Genomic DNA, 14,253 nt, shown 5'->3' on the forward strand with positions numbered 1-14,253 from the left:
ATTAGAGTATAAATAAGTGGTATACAGTGCATTCATTTATTTTTGTATTCTAATATGTTTCTCTTTGACTTTGCTGTTAGCTTGTACTTGGGCCTGAATACTGATAAAACTCAATCTTGGACAAAGCTGCGCGTGCGCACTCAGACTCCGAAATTGCTTAAGCATTGGCATTGAATGGCTGCCAAAACCCTTCTTACCCACGATGTTCCTGAGAACCTGCTCTACTGACATCTAAAGAGGAAGCAAGAATACAATGTATATAATTTGTATGCCAATATTGTTGGGCGGAATAAAGTCATGAGAAAAATAAATTGTGGGTGGAGACTTAATTAATACCAGTCAATTGAGATGATCTCCTCTTAGTATGGTGTGATGACCTCTCCTCGTCTTTCCAACCAATCACTGAAAGGGAACTCATAGATTTTCATCATTTAGGGGTGGTACATTGCCCCCGAAATGGTATAACTAAGGTAGGTTTAGATAGATAAACTGTCCGACTTGTCCGAGTAGCTGACCTGTCACTGACCCAACGCATGCTATAGGAGATCGAGAGCAGAGGTGCTGGTGGGGCACTCTGTCAGAAGAATCGAGGTGTTGGTGGAAATTGTCGATTACCCAGTCGGGGTACTAATTGGCTTTCCAGAGAGAGAGGGGTGTGACACTGGCATTGCACTTAACTGAGGTCACCTGTCCTGATCTACACCTGACTTGTCCCGTGGGCACCTGATTAGTCGGGAGCCTGGTCCATATTTGCCCCAGCCCGTGGCCAGGATTGGTCATTGCACCATTCTAGATAAATATAATCCATGTGGTATGTCCTTGTGCTATTTCCCTTTCTCACCCTTCCCAGGTACCAATGTCTAAAGGTGTTACTGTGATTTCTTACAAACTTTATGTCCTACTGGTTATTTTCTTGTTTGTAAAATTTATGGTCACAAGATTGTGGCTTTTCTATTTTTGACTCAGAAAATCTTTCATAGATAAAGGTTTTAAAAACTTTCCCTGAGTCTGTGCGTATTACAGGAAGCGCAAATGTGTTTTAATACTGCCTGTTTAAACTAACTCCCTCTTCGATCCCCAGGACTTATAGTAGAGGTGACAAGGATTGGTAAATCATGGTTTACAGGTATAAGTCCTGAAAGGACTCAAGGCACTGATAGGGTGATTGATTAATAATTAGTTAGGCAGGACTGCTAGTTCACAGTGTGAATGTTATATGGGCCCAGCTGAGTATGGTAAAATTGAGCTAGTAGGTCCCTGTGCTCTCTAACACCCCATAAAGGAAATAGTCTCCATTCTAATCTAAAGAGTCGTGTTTCTATCAGAACCCATAAAGAGTTCTTTGGAAAGGAGTAAGAGTTTGGTGTTTGAAGTTAGAATCTATAACAGCAATTCTGGAAACTCAGCCAAGTCTTTCAAACAGTCGCAGTACAAACTCTTTGTAAAGTTGAGGCTAGGAATCATAGCAGTAGTTATGATCTTCAGCATAAGCAAAATAGTCGCCAAAGTGTCAGGCAACAGCAATAACCATCAGCAGTATCTTACAGTAATTGAGGAAAGGGAAAAAAAGTGCAATCAAGTACGTTACATCTCATAGCCTCGCTGTGCATTGCCTCTATTGCTAGGAACACTTATTATTATAAACCAAAAATATATGTATCCCTGCTCCAGTGTGAAGTCATCTCGAACCAATGGGGAAGAATCTTCTGATGGTCTGCAGCTTCTCCCTTCGATTCCTACGGTAAATGCACAAGTCTACATGATGCAACTAAGATGTTACTAAACATTCATACATTTGTTACATTCGAGTAAGTTCTCATGAGAATCTCGCAAACCTGCTCTGTTAGCTGTTCAGTGTTCCATTGTGGAACAATGGACTACTCTAAGAAACAAAACATTTTCTATTCACAATGTCCTGGTTAGTTCATGAGAATCACGCTTTAAGCAAACATCATTGGTTCTAATATAATGTTTCATTTTAACATTCTAAGTGAAAGGATAGAGGAAATTATCTTAAATACGATGAAATTATATGTGTGAGGAAGGAAAGAAATACAATTTTATGGCAAGACCGGAAGCTCCTATTATGCTTTCTTATCTTGCATTTATTACAATAGCAGCCAAGATAAGCACTAAAAACTACAGTTCCCAGAAGGCTAAGCGAACGGCTGACCAATGGGAACAAATAGAACCAACAACAATAACCAATGACTGAGCAGTCCCAGATATAATGTTAGGTCTGACTGCGAAAAGCCCTCTTTTCTTGCTGCTCCCAGTCAGATAAGTTCCTCTCTTCCTCTTTTGGATTTATTTCAATTGTGATTGTTCCCTCGCTTTCCTCAACGGAGCTCTGTTCTCCTTCTCTCCAGTTGTGCTCCGTCCCAGTGGGAGTGGTTTCCTTTTTTCTTGCCTGTATTTTGTTGCCCTTAGACGGTCTTCTGCTTTGGGTTTAGTTAACCTTTTTACTCCTGCATTTCCTCTTCTCATATCTTTATTATGGAGATTGACAGCTCTCTCAGATCTGATATGCAGAATGATGAAAGGGAAGCCTTCAAAAATGATTTGAACGTCTTTATTAATTCTTCTATAGAGCATGCAGTGGAAGCCTCTATGAAACGCTTTTTTCAAAAACATGGACAATTCTATGCTGGCTCTGATGTCCAAAGCTCTCTCCCATTCTGCAAGGAATAGCAGAAATAGGAAATTGGTACCCTCCAATCCTAAAAAAGATTTTCCGGATGCGTCACGCACGGTCAACGAGGTTTCCTCACGCAAGGTTGAGGACATGGTGCCTCCCAGACCTCCTGCTAAGGAGGGAAATTCCGTTTCAGATGGTAAATGTAAAGCTAAACCAAAAAATGTGGAGGTACCTAAAAAACTTGTAATTTCCCAGATTTTGGACACAGATGATGATATGAATGACGCTGATGATTTATTTGACCTTTTTGATGTCCCCTTTCCCTCCACCTGAATAATCAAAATCTGATTCTTTTTCCTCCACTCATGTTTTGGACTCTGAGGGTACTCCTATGTGTGTCCCTACTTCTATTAGCCATTCAAACTCCACGGAGTGGTTTCCGGCTTCCCACGTTGGTGATTACATTTCTGCTAGACTTCATCTCCCTTTGGACAAATCCACCAAATCCAAACCGAAGTCGGAATGCCCTAAGCCTTCTCTGGCTTGCAATAATACAATTGCTCCGAATATTGATCAGCCTTTATTAACATTCTTCTCCAACTTTAGAAAGGATCCCCATAAAGGGGTGGGTAGCGCCTGGTCCACTTGTCAAGACAAGTTATTCAACTTGGCGGAATCGGCTCATTTATATGGCACATATTTGGATCCTCAGGATATTTCCTTTTGGGTACAACGGGCCTTTTGTCTCCTTCGAAATGCCAATTCAGCTATAATTCATGAACGCCGCAAAGGTCTCCTTATTAAACTTGACTCCAAATTGGCTAATTTGGCTACCCTTGATCCTGCTATTAAGGATGACAGCCTTTTGTTTGGTGATTCTTTGGTCAAAGACTTAAGCAACTTCATCACCACTTTTGCTTCCCTTGATAAAGCCCAACAGTCCATCAGGAACCTTTCTCACCAGTGTTTTTGGATAGGCCGGCAGAGGCAGGAGTCGCTTTGCCGGCCGTTCCTATCAGAATCAAGGCTCCAGAGGAATTTCAAATTCTAACTATCAAGACTACAAACCCCAATTCAACCCCCAAAGAGGTCGAGGTTTCAAAAGTCGAGGACAGAAGAACTTTGGGAACAATTCCCAACAAGGTAAATCTACCAGATCCTCCCCCGGTTGGAGGTCGTTTAAGACTATTCGTTAAAAAATGGCGAACTCTGACCTCAGATCCCTGGGTTCTAAACTCTATCTAAGGTTATCTTATAGAGTTTTACGCTCCACCTTTCCAAACAGCTTTCCCTCCTCTCGTTTTTTCTTACGACATGGCAGAGCTCATTTCAATAGAGTTAAGAAATTAGTAAGAGATATTCAGCACACCCTTATATTTATCAAAGTATTCACAAACAGGCCAATGTTGTGGCCTTACATCTATGGAGTCAGCATTTCATACATTGATTGCTTGACAATAGTAAGGTAATTGGAATTTGCAGGTTCTACTGAAAAAGCAAAATCCATATCAATGCGTTTCTTCAAAAGGACGTAATTCTTTTATTTTCCTTTTGATAGTAGATCCAAAATCAAAACTGCCAACACGTGTTTCGTCTTCCCTTAGACTTTGTCAAGGCAAACAGCGAACTGTGTACACAACTGTTTCGGTTGTGTAAGTGACACTTTTTGGTATTAGGTTCTAGAGAGATTAAAATAGCACCCGACAACAGTGGGAATTTTCATGTTCGAAAAAATGTTTTCACACTATAACTGTTGACTTAAAGTGATAATTAGATGTGCGATTCCATCTCTGTATAAGGGAACACTACTACCTATTTTTGTTAGCACTCATTTCAATAGAGTTTCAATCCACAAACTGGCAATTCAGATTGCTCCAATAGATCACTCAGGGTTCCCCAGTTCCATCTTTCTAGTACGCAAAAAGAACAAGAAAATGCGTCCTGTGATAAATCTGAAGTGGTTCAACCAATTTGTGGTTTATCGCCATTTCGAAATGGAAACCATTATCTATCTCAGGGATGCTCTTCGTTTAAACGATTGGATGGTCAGAATAAATTTACAAGACACGTACCTCACGATTCCAATTCATCCCGATCACACCTTCGGCTGGGAGTAACCTATCGGTTTTGTTCCCTTCCCTTTGGCCTGTCGTCAGCACCATGGTGCTTTACAAAGATCATGAATCCGGTGGTTACATATCTGAGGTCCCTCGGGATCAGATTAATTATCTATCTCGACGACATCTTGATTATGAACTTGGAAAAACAAATTCTGTTCTCCCATTTGAACATCACACGATCTCTTCTGTTAGACCTGGGTTTCCTTCTCAACCCTGACAAATCCATGCTCATTCCATCTCGATGCATTGATTTCTTAGGTTTTCTCCTAGATTCTTTCACTGCTTCTCTTCATCTTCCTCAGTCAAAAGTCTCTGCTATAAAGCCAGAAATCTCCCAGTTGCTTCAAACCTCTCTGGGTTCTCTCAGATTTCTCGCAAGGATTGTAGGTTTTGCTCCCCCCCTCTATTCAGGCGATCCTTTCAGGGCCTCTTCACTACCGTGCCCCCCAGCGCTCCTAAATTCGATATCTGCATCAAGGCCTGGCTTATTCTGATCTCATCTCTTTAGACCAGGAGTCTCGCCTAGAGCTTCAATGGTGGATAGACCATTTAGATGCGTGGAACGGAAGAACAATCTTCACTTTGCCCCAGATCTTGTGTTAGAATACGATGCAAGCTTGTCGGGTTGGGGCGCCCATTGTGGTACAATATCAACTGGAGGTAGATGGTCTCTCGAGGAGTGGAGATTGTATTTAAACTGTTTAGAGATGCTGGCAGGCTCCTTTGCAATCAAGAGCCTTGCAAATGACAAGGTTTGTTGTTCTATCCTTCTTGGACATGGACAATGTTTCTGCGGTCCGCTACATAAACCATCTAGGTGGCACAAAATCCTAACCCCTAGCGGAGTTGCCATCAAAATATCAAAATGTTTAGGTGGGATCGCACTGACCGTTCTCAGCAGAGCAACCAGCGGTGACAGGGCATCTCCTGTCCAAATATGTTACTAATGTGTTTAAGGGTTTGAGTCCAGAACTCAGCTGTAGGGCGGCACTGCCATGCTATGTGTATGAAGGTCGCCTGAGCAGCTCCACACCTCCAACACCGATCGTCTTGCTGCAGCCCCATGCAGTGTAGTTGCACCAGGGTCGGGTGTAGCCTATGTATGTACTTGAAATGTATTAGTCTAAAGGGGATAATAGGGAGACAGCATTTCCAACTGCCCGCATATCAAGAGCCACTGGTCCTCTGTAATTTTCTCCTCTATGTCCACCTCCCATGCCCCGCGTGCTCTCGGAATAGTAATCGGGGATTCACGCTGCGTGATGGTGTAGATTCCAGTAATTAATTTGTGCCCAGATTCTACAGCGATGACATTTTCAAGTGCTGGTAGTGCAGTAGGGGGCTCTGGAATTTACCAAATCTGTTTTTGCATGTAGTTCGCAGTTGGTAGTAAAGCAACATGTCCGCTACCGATGGCTCCGCCGGCTCACACATCTGCTGCATCATTAAGAAAGTGTCCCCGAGGAGGAGCTACGCTAGAAACCAAGATGGCCGCATAAGCTCCCGGCTCTGTCGACCTCCGTCGCTGGCGGACCTATCCTGAAATTCATCCTGACCTCCCGCCCGACTCCTGTGTGTCTGAATCGTTGCTGAGCCCAGGGGGGCAATCCCGGAGTTTTTATCGCTCTTATTGACGAAGTTACACCGTCTTTCATTTTCGGGCCTACTCCAGTGTGTGAGCCGGGGCCTCGAGTACTGACCCAGCCGGGTTTCAGTTGAACAACATCGGCCGCGGGTACCTGGCGAAGTCCGGTCTCCTCGGAGTGAAACTTATTCTCGATCCTGGTGGTGGTCTTTGGTCCCGGCGAATACTGGACAGACGGCGACGAGACGTGATTGATGTTGCGGTGGCTGGGGGGCCAGGTCCCGGGACCCTGTTGCATCCCTCGGGGTCCGCGGGTGGGGCCCCCGCTCGTGGCAACGGTGTAAAGAGCACCAAGCCTGTAAGTCGCCTGTCGCCTCCGTCCATCCCGCTTCTGTCTGTTTCCCCGGAGTAGCCGGCCTCCGGGGTTGAGGACCTGCTTGGTTATCGTGCAAGCGGAGATGGATCGGATGATGTGTGGACCAACACTGGGGACCGTAATGGCCGCCATCGGGGCTCTTCACCTGCAAATGGAGGCTGCCCTCCACAAATTGACTGTAAGCATCGAGATTGTGTGTTCGAGACAGGACTCCAGCCCTGTGTCAGACCTGCAACATACGGTGACCCCCGCGAAGCTTGATCTAACTCGAGAGGAGAACCCCAAACATAATCAGAACCTGGTGCCATCTGTCTATGCGCGACTACAGCGGTACGTTGCTGGAGCCCCTGAACAACTAGCAAGATCGGCAGAGTCATCGCCCGCGCAGGACTTATTTCTTTCTTCGCTTCTGGAGACTTCCATTAATACTTTTTGGACTGACTTTCGTGTATCTGGTAGACTTCGAGACTTAACATTTTTTACCCTTTCAAGATATATTGATCTCCTTTTTCTACAACATTTTGACTCTTTTGCTACTATGTCGGTCCTACTGGATGGGGTTTGTGTGATGGATCATAAGGGCCAGGGCTGAATTCGACTGTCTGAGTTCGGTACAGTGACTTTCTTTTGGCTCTGCTGGGTTGTATCCGTGAGCGTAGGGGCCAGATGGAAGTCTGATTGTCTGGGTTTGGTACAATGGCTATGTTTGAAAAGGGATTTGCTGCCTCTGTGGTGCCGGGGGTTGGGCGGGAAGGTCTTTTCTCTTTCTGTGACTCCCCTATCTGTTTGCTTATTAGTCTGCTTTCATTCTCTTAGTACGACGGTAGGGGATGTCTGCTTTTGACGGGGGGAGGGGAGTCCGGGAGCCCGTATCGTATTGTATGACATTTCCTCCTCATTCTTTTCCCTTCCTTGGGGTTTAGTTTAGTGGGGGACAGGCACGCTGCTAGTGGGGTTAGGTCGTAGCCATCTGCAGGGGTGCAGGGTGGGGGGCTGAGGGTTTTTTTTTTTCCTTTATTTTGTTCTATGGCCTTTCTTTTTCCCTTTTCCCTTCTTCACAAGAGATGTGGCATATTCTCCTGAACCTTTTGTTCCTCATATCCGGGTGTCGAGTGTCTGATTTTCATATCCTGTATCCAGGGTGGGCAGGTTCCGATGATGTTTGCTTAAGGTTATCTGTACCGTATTGTTTTGCCCCAGCTCTAAGCTGGTATTGATGACTTTCAGATGCCTATAATTGTTGTGTATTTCCTCAATTCATTTGCCCGTTCACCACTACAATGTGTTCCACAACATGATACCCGATATGTACATTTCTACTCTTGTGTTATAATCAATAAAAATATATATATAAAAAAAAGAAAATGTCCCCCGGAAAGAGATCCCTGCCCACCCCCAGCCCATGCATCTGGGCACGCTGTTGTGCTTTGTGGTCCATTATTGGGGGTATTGTGGGGTTATTGGCCAGCGGCATGGAAGGTGCATAAAGCACCCCTACCTTCGCCCGCTTGCAAATGCCAACCCATGCCCATCGCAGTGTTTCGACAGTGTCAATTTCGTTTTGTGGCCTCTTGTATGGTTGGTAAACAGCAGTATTTAGAGGGAGGGAGCAGTGCCGCCCTATCTAATTCGATGGCCACATGGGGTTGGAAGGGAGTCGAGTGCGACAAGTGATGTAAAAACTGTGCATGCGCGCTTTATTCGTAAAGGGCAAAGTCAAGCCCCGCCAATCCCCCCTGTGCCTGTGGTAAGGTAAGAATCTTCCAAGACACCTTACAGTTGCCACCCTGCCCTAACCAGTTCTACCATGAGAGACCTCAGCATTTTAAAAAAGTGCGCAGTGAGTGGGATAGGGACGTTCACAAATCAATACAAGAGTTTGTGTAGGATTACCATTTTAGCTACCGCAATCCGTCCCATCAATCAGAGTGGAAGTGTCATCCACTGGCGCACTCTTTGCCCGATCTAGTCCACCACCCTCCCATAGTTTTCCGTCCAGATCTCCTGCATGTCATTACTTATCCATATCCCCAAGTAGCATGTTGGCCCAGTCGCCCACTTAATGGGGTATTCAGAGTCGCAGTGCCGGGTCCCGGGCGTAAGGGGTCAATTACTGATTTGTTCCAGTTTATTCGTACACCAAACAGTTTGCCATATCGCACCAGCTCTCTTATCATAGGGGCGAGGTTGTCCTTGGGATCAACTATGTAGAGTGTTATATCGTCTGCGTATAAGGAAACATTAAGGCCTCTTGTTGTGAATCCTATGCTACGTTGTGTGTGTTGTTGTCTAATTCGGGCTGCGAGTGGGTCAGTAGCGATGGCAAAGGGGCGACAGCGGGCATCCCTGTCTGGTGCCTCTTGTGATAGGGATGGGCGTTGTGATCAGGCCATTCACCCTCAGGCGTGCCGTGGGTTTAGCATACAGCATCTTTATCTGTTGGATAAAGATGGAGCTAAGGCCCATTCTTTGGAAAACGTGAACAGGAACCCCCATTCTAGAGAACGCTTTGGTTGCGACCAAGAGTGCCGCAATGGCCGATACATATGGGGCAAGGTAGTGCATTAAGGCGAACAATGTCCGAAGATTATCGATTGTAGATCGACCCGATATAAAGACAGACTGATCCAGGTGTATGATCAAAGGGAAAGCTTCTGAAGGCGGACTGCCAGGAGTTTAGCAAACATTTTCGCGTCTAGATTTATCAAGGAAAGCGGCCGGTACGAATCGCACCATGCGGGATCCTTGTCAGGTTTCAAAATAGTAATGATGATAGCCTCCCACATTGAGGCAGGCAGTTTGCCAGTTTCCATGGCCTCCTGATACACGGCCAGGAGCTGCGGTGCAAGTAATTATAGTATTCTTTATAGAATTTGGCCGTCAGTCCTTCCCCCCAGGGGCTTTATCTGCAGGCAAGACACCAATGACCTGCCGTATGTTCTCCACCGTGATCGGGCTTCTAGGTACTTGCGGTGCGCTCGGCTCACCCATATGAGCTCAATTGAATCAAAGTAATCTTGCAAAACAGATTCGGGGGGCATGACGTTGAAGTGTATAGTTGAGCGTAGAAACTTCCTCATGGTGTCTAAAATGTCTGGCAATGCGCGTGCTTTTGACCCATCCGCGGCAGTCAGTTTGGCTATGAATGTGGACCCTCTGGGCGCCCTCAGTAGGTTGGCAAGCGTTTTGCCCGGTCTATCTCCCTCGCCATATCGTCTTGCTGTCGCATGTTTATGTAAGAATTTAGTTTCCTGCTCCGCCTCCTCTTGGAGGGCCAGCAGCTTGGTACGTATGTCAGCTAATAGCCAGGGAGTCGGTTCTGCGCAATAGCGTGCCTCTAACGCCCTAATATCGTTTTCTAGTTTGCTCAGACTGCCACGGATATTGCAAAGCACTCCAGCCTATCCTGCAATACAGTGCCCCCATTCACTATCTTGAACGCCTCCCACAATGCGCTCTCCATTGCCACCGAGCCAGTGTTGTGTTCAAAGTATTCACAGATATGTGTTCTAGTACTTTCGCAGTAGACAGTGTCTAGGAGTACGTTAGGCCGCAGACGCCATGTAAACGGCTGTTGATAGGGTTTCAGGACCTGGCGAGACCAGGCTACTGGGGCATGGTCGGACAGTGTCCGTGCATAATGTGTGGGATTTGTGACCCAAACATGTATATCCCGTGTTAGTAGCCAGAAGTCCAGTCTGGACCAAGCCTGGCAGTGGGGGATAATACACAAGCCCATACGTTCAGTGGGGTGCAGCGCGCACCACGAATCGACCAAGCAGTGATCTGAGATAATGCTGTTTAGTGTTGCCGCCGCTTGTGGATGATGTACGTGGGCCGTCCCCTCCCTGTCCTCTGTCAATGTTAGCACAATGTTAAAGTTCCCGCCCCAGAGTATTGGCGCATCCCCAGTGACTGAATCTTGTGCCAGAGCTGTAAGAAGAATGTGGGATCATCCATGTTCGGCCCATAGACGTTTACCACTATAATCGGCTGATGGAATAGGCTCCCTTTTAAAATAATGTACAGGCCTTCAGGTCGCAAATTGCCTGATGTGTTTGCCAGGGAACCCCTCTGCGTATGAGAGTTGCCACCCCACGGGAATAGTTACAGTAGCTGTCAGTGTGTATCTCGCTCCACCTGTTTGTGATTAGTTGGGCTAGTGCTGTCTCCTGGAGGTGGGTCTCCTGCAGGAGACAGATATCTACACCCTGTCTGAGCAAGATTGCACCAACCTCGCCTTTGGGTGGTCGTTAAGGCCTCTCACATTCCAGGTGAGGCAGGACAGTGTGGACATTTAAAGCCCGTGTGTGTTACTATAGTGCAGGCGTGCAATATTTCCAGTATGACGACTACCCGACCCCCCGTCAGGAGCCGCCTTTTTCAGTGTGGCAGTGTCACGATGTGTGAGGCGCGGTGGCTGACCGTGTGGTGCGGTGTCCGTTTTATGTCCAAGCTGTCCAAGGCGTAGCTGGTACTTCAATTTAACATAAGAAACAACTTCCCTCTCATCCCACCCCCCTCCCACACCAAACCCCAATCAGGTTGTGGATCCCAAGTGAAACATCCCCCTTCGCATAGAAGCCCACAAAACTCAGGCCAACAGGGAATCATCCCAGAGGGACGCAGGTTCGCCTGCATACAACCCTGTCGAAAAGTTGTAGTTAACACTGTCAAAAGAATCCCCATGTGAGCTAAAGAAACTTTTAAATACATCGGCTTAAGGCAGATAGAAGATAATCTCTCAATGGCAGGGTTGCATTTAAACAGAGAGTGCCTTACACAAATAATCAGGTAGTTACAGAGCCCATGAGTCTTTAATCATTGTCACTTAGCTGACTGCCAGAAGGAGACGAGTTCACCCCATCTCTACGTTGTGTCTTCTTTGCGTTTTGCTTGGCATACTTCAGGGCAGCGCTCGCCTCAGTGAAGATCAGGGGTTTGCTGCCGGTGTGCTCCCGGAGCTTAGCTGGAGAAAGCATTGCATACTTCGTGCCCGACTGCAACAGTATCTTCTTAGCAGAGATAAATTCTCTGCGTGCAGCCTGCACTACCTGCGTGAAGTCTGGATAAAACGCAATTCTATTGTCTCTTAGTGTATTTCCCCTTTCTCTCTGGCCATTTGTAATACAGTATCTCTGTCCCGGGAGTTCATTAATCGAGTCAGGATCGGGCGTGATGGAGCACCGGGAGGGGACCTGGGGCCCAGAGTGCGGTGGGCATGCTACACCAGGAATATAGGGGTAAGTTCCTAGTCGAAGGGTCCTCTCGGCAACCCTTCCACAAATTGCTCCATGTTATTGATGTTAGAAGACCCTGGCACACCCGTAATGCATACATTGTTACTTCTCAACCTCTCTTCGAGGACTTCGTTGCGGGCCTTGATGGCCTTCAACACTTTGTCCATTTTCAGCAGGCGTCCCTGTGTCTCCTCCTGTCTGTCCTTCGAGTCCGACACCCATGTCTCCAGCGTTTCAATTCGGTCTTCATGCTTGTCCACTTTCTGGGACACGTGGTCCATTCTTGTCGCCAAGGAGTCAAGTTTGAATCAATCGCCCGCAGGCTGCTCCTGACCTCTTGCAACAGGGCTCTAATGTTGTCGTTTAGCTCCGGGTCCAACTGCGTATCCAGCACTATAGTCACTGGTGTGGATTCAGGGTCCTGTGGGAGGGCAGGTCGGATATACAGACACGGAGGCTGAATATACTGTCGTACGGTTGGTACTTTGTTGTCAAGGGACACAGTGTTGGGCTTTACCATAGGGTTAAGTCGCTCTTCTCCAGTTCAGGTTTTTCTCTCTCGGGTTTGGGATATGACAATGATGATTCCGTGCCTTCCGTTGTAGGACCGGTGTTCAGGGGGTGGTGCTCTGGTTCGTCCGTGGTGGTGTCTTCACCCGGAGGCTCGCAGAGAGGGAAGAAAAGGGAGGCCGTCAGTGAAACTGTGGAAATACAGGGCAAATATAAACCTACACCTGGTGATGTCTAGGGATTATTCACGGTTTGACCCTTGTGAAGGAAGTCACGATGTGGAGAAGCAAAGGGGGCGTTTAGGGTGAACGGGGATCAGGACGCAGTGCAGGAAAACAACAATATAACATGCACACGATTGCTGGCAGGGTGCTCACTTGCAGTGTCAAAGGCTTTCAACGGGGTGCTCTTCCTCCCCGTGTCCATTATCCCCCTCCTCCCACCTCCCTCGTCTAATCCAACCCGCTTTCCCCAGAACCAGCGTCACTCACTGGCTCCGCCACAACTCTCCTGAGTTGCGGCCACTCCTCAGCCTCCTGCGGTGGACGCCACCACTCTTTGGTCCAGTGGTCGTCTGCTTCTTCCTCCTCGTCTCTGGTCGCTGTCCCCTCGTCCCACACTCTGCTTGGCGTCTTCCACTCCTTCCGCACTCGACTCCTCGTACCGCTCTTCACTTCCGCTTGTCAACGACCTCTCTTCCTGGTCTCGCCACTCTTTCAATGGTGGCGACACAGCACTTCTGGGGTCAACTCCTCCCCTCTCCGCCTCCTTGTCGGGCTGTGGAAAAACATGAGAGGTGGGTGTGTCTCTTTTCCTGGTCGCGACTTGCCTGCGTCTGCCCCTAGTGTTCTGTTCCCCAGGTGTGAAGGATTCTGGTCGCTGTCGTTCATTACCCACAGTGGGAGTTAATACCCCGCAGTTGACCCTCTCACAGGTCCCTAAGCCACGTCGCGCACTTCTCAAAGGAGATCTTTGATTGTCTATTGTCCGCTTTGCCCATTGTGGTGTTCCAGCGGTGCTTCTTCGCCCCCACACGCAAGGATAGCAAGGCCAGCCCCGCAGGGCCAGTCTCCGAAGGCGCTGGGCTAGATGCCAAGGCAGCGCATGCCACAGGAGCCAAGGTTGCTCACTCCAGTGCCACACACAATGCGTGGCGGGTCAGTCACTCACGTCGCAGCAAAGGTCTCTGCTCGTGCTACCCAGCACGGCTACCAAGGTCGTCAGCAGCGTGGCCTGCTTCAGTCAACTTAGCGGGCCTGCAGTGGAAGTTAGGTCTGTAGCCAGAATCTTCGCGGCCAGCCAGGGTAACCCCGCAATCCACCACCCCCGGGAGGCACACTCAACTTGAATTACGTAGCCACTGGGTTCTCCATGCAGCTCCCTGCGTACCTTGTCTCAGTCGGCTGGGGCGACGTCGGCCACGGCTTAGAGCAATGACTCCTCCGCTCAGGTTCAGACAGGCTATGGCACGCAGCCGCTGCAGCCCAGAGGGCTGCCCGCGATGCCACTGGTCACGCTCGCCACCCCTGCAACTCCCCAGCGCTGCCCAGTAGTTTGTGGTGTGCTCTTCCTTTCCCCCAGGTGCCGTTATTTACAGGTCGCAGTGTTGTTACCCTCTTCTTTCCCAGCCAGGCGCCTATGTCTCACACCGCAGCGCTCCAGAGCCCCTGCTAGAACGAGCAGTGTGATCCAGCAGATTGTGCCCCTGGCACAGCTTCGTTCACTCTCCAGGCCTGATCGGCACCCCCACAAGCCGGCAGTTCCTGTCTTTAAGGTAGGTTATT

Source organism: Lissotriton helveticus, chromosome 1_1, assembly GCF_964261635.1.
Source record: "Lissotriton helveticus chromosome 1_1, aLisHel1.1, whole genome shotgun sequence".
Classification (NCBI taxonomy): Eukaryota; Metazoa; Chordata; class Amphibia; order Caudata; family Salamandridae; genus Lissotriton; species Lissotriton helveticus.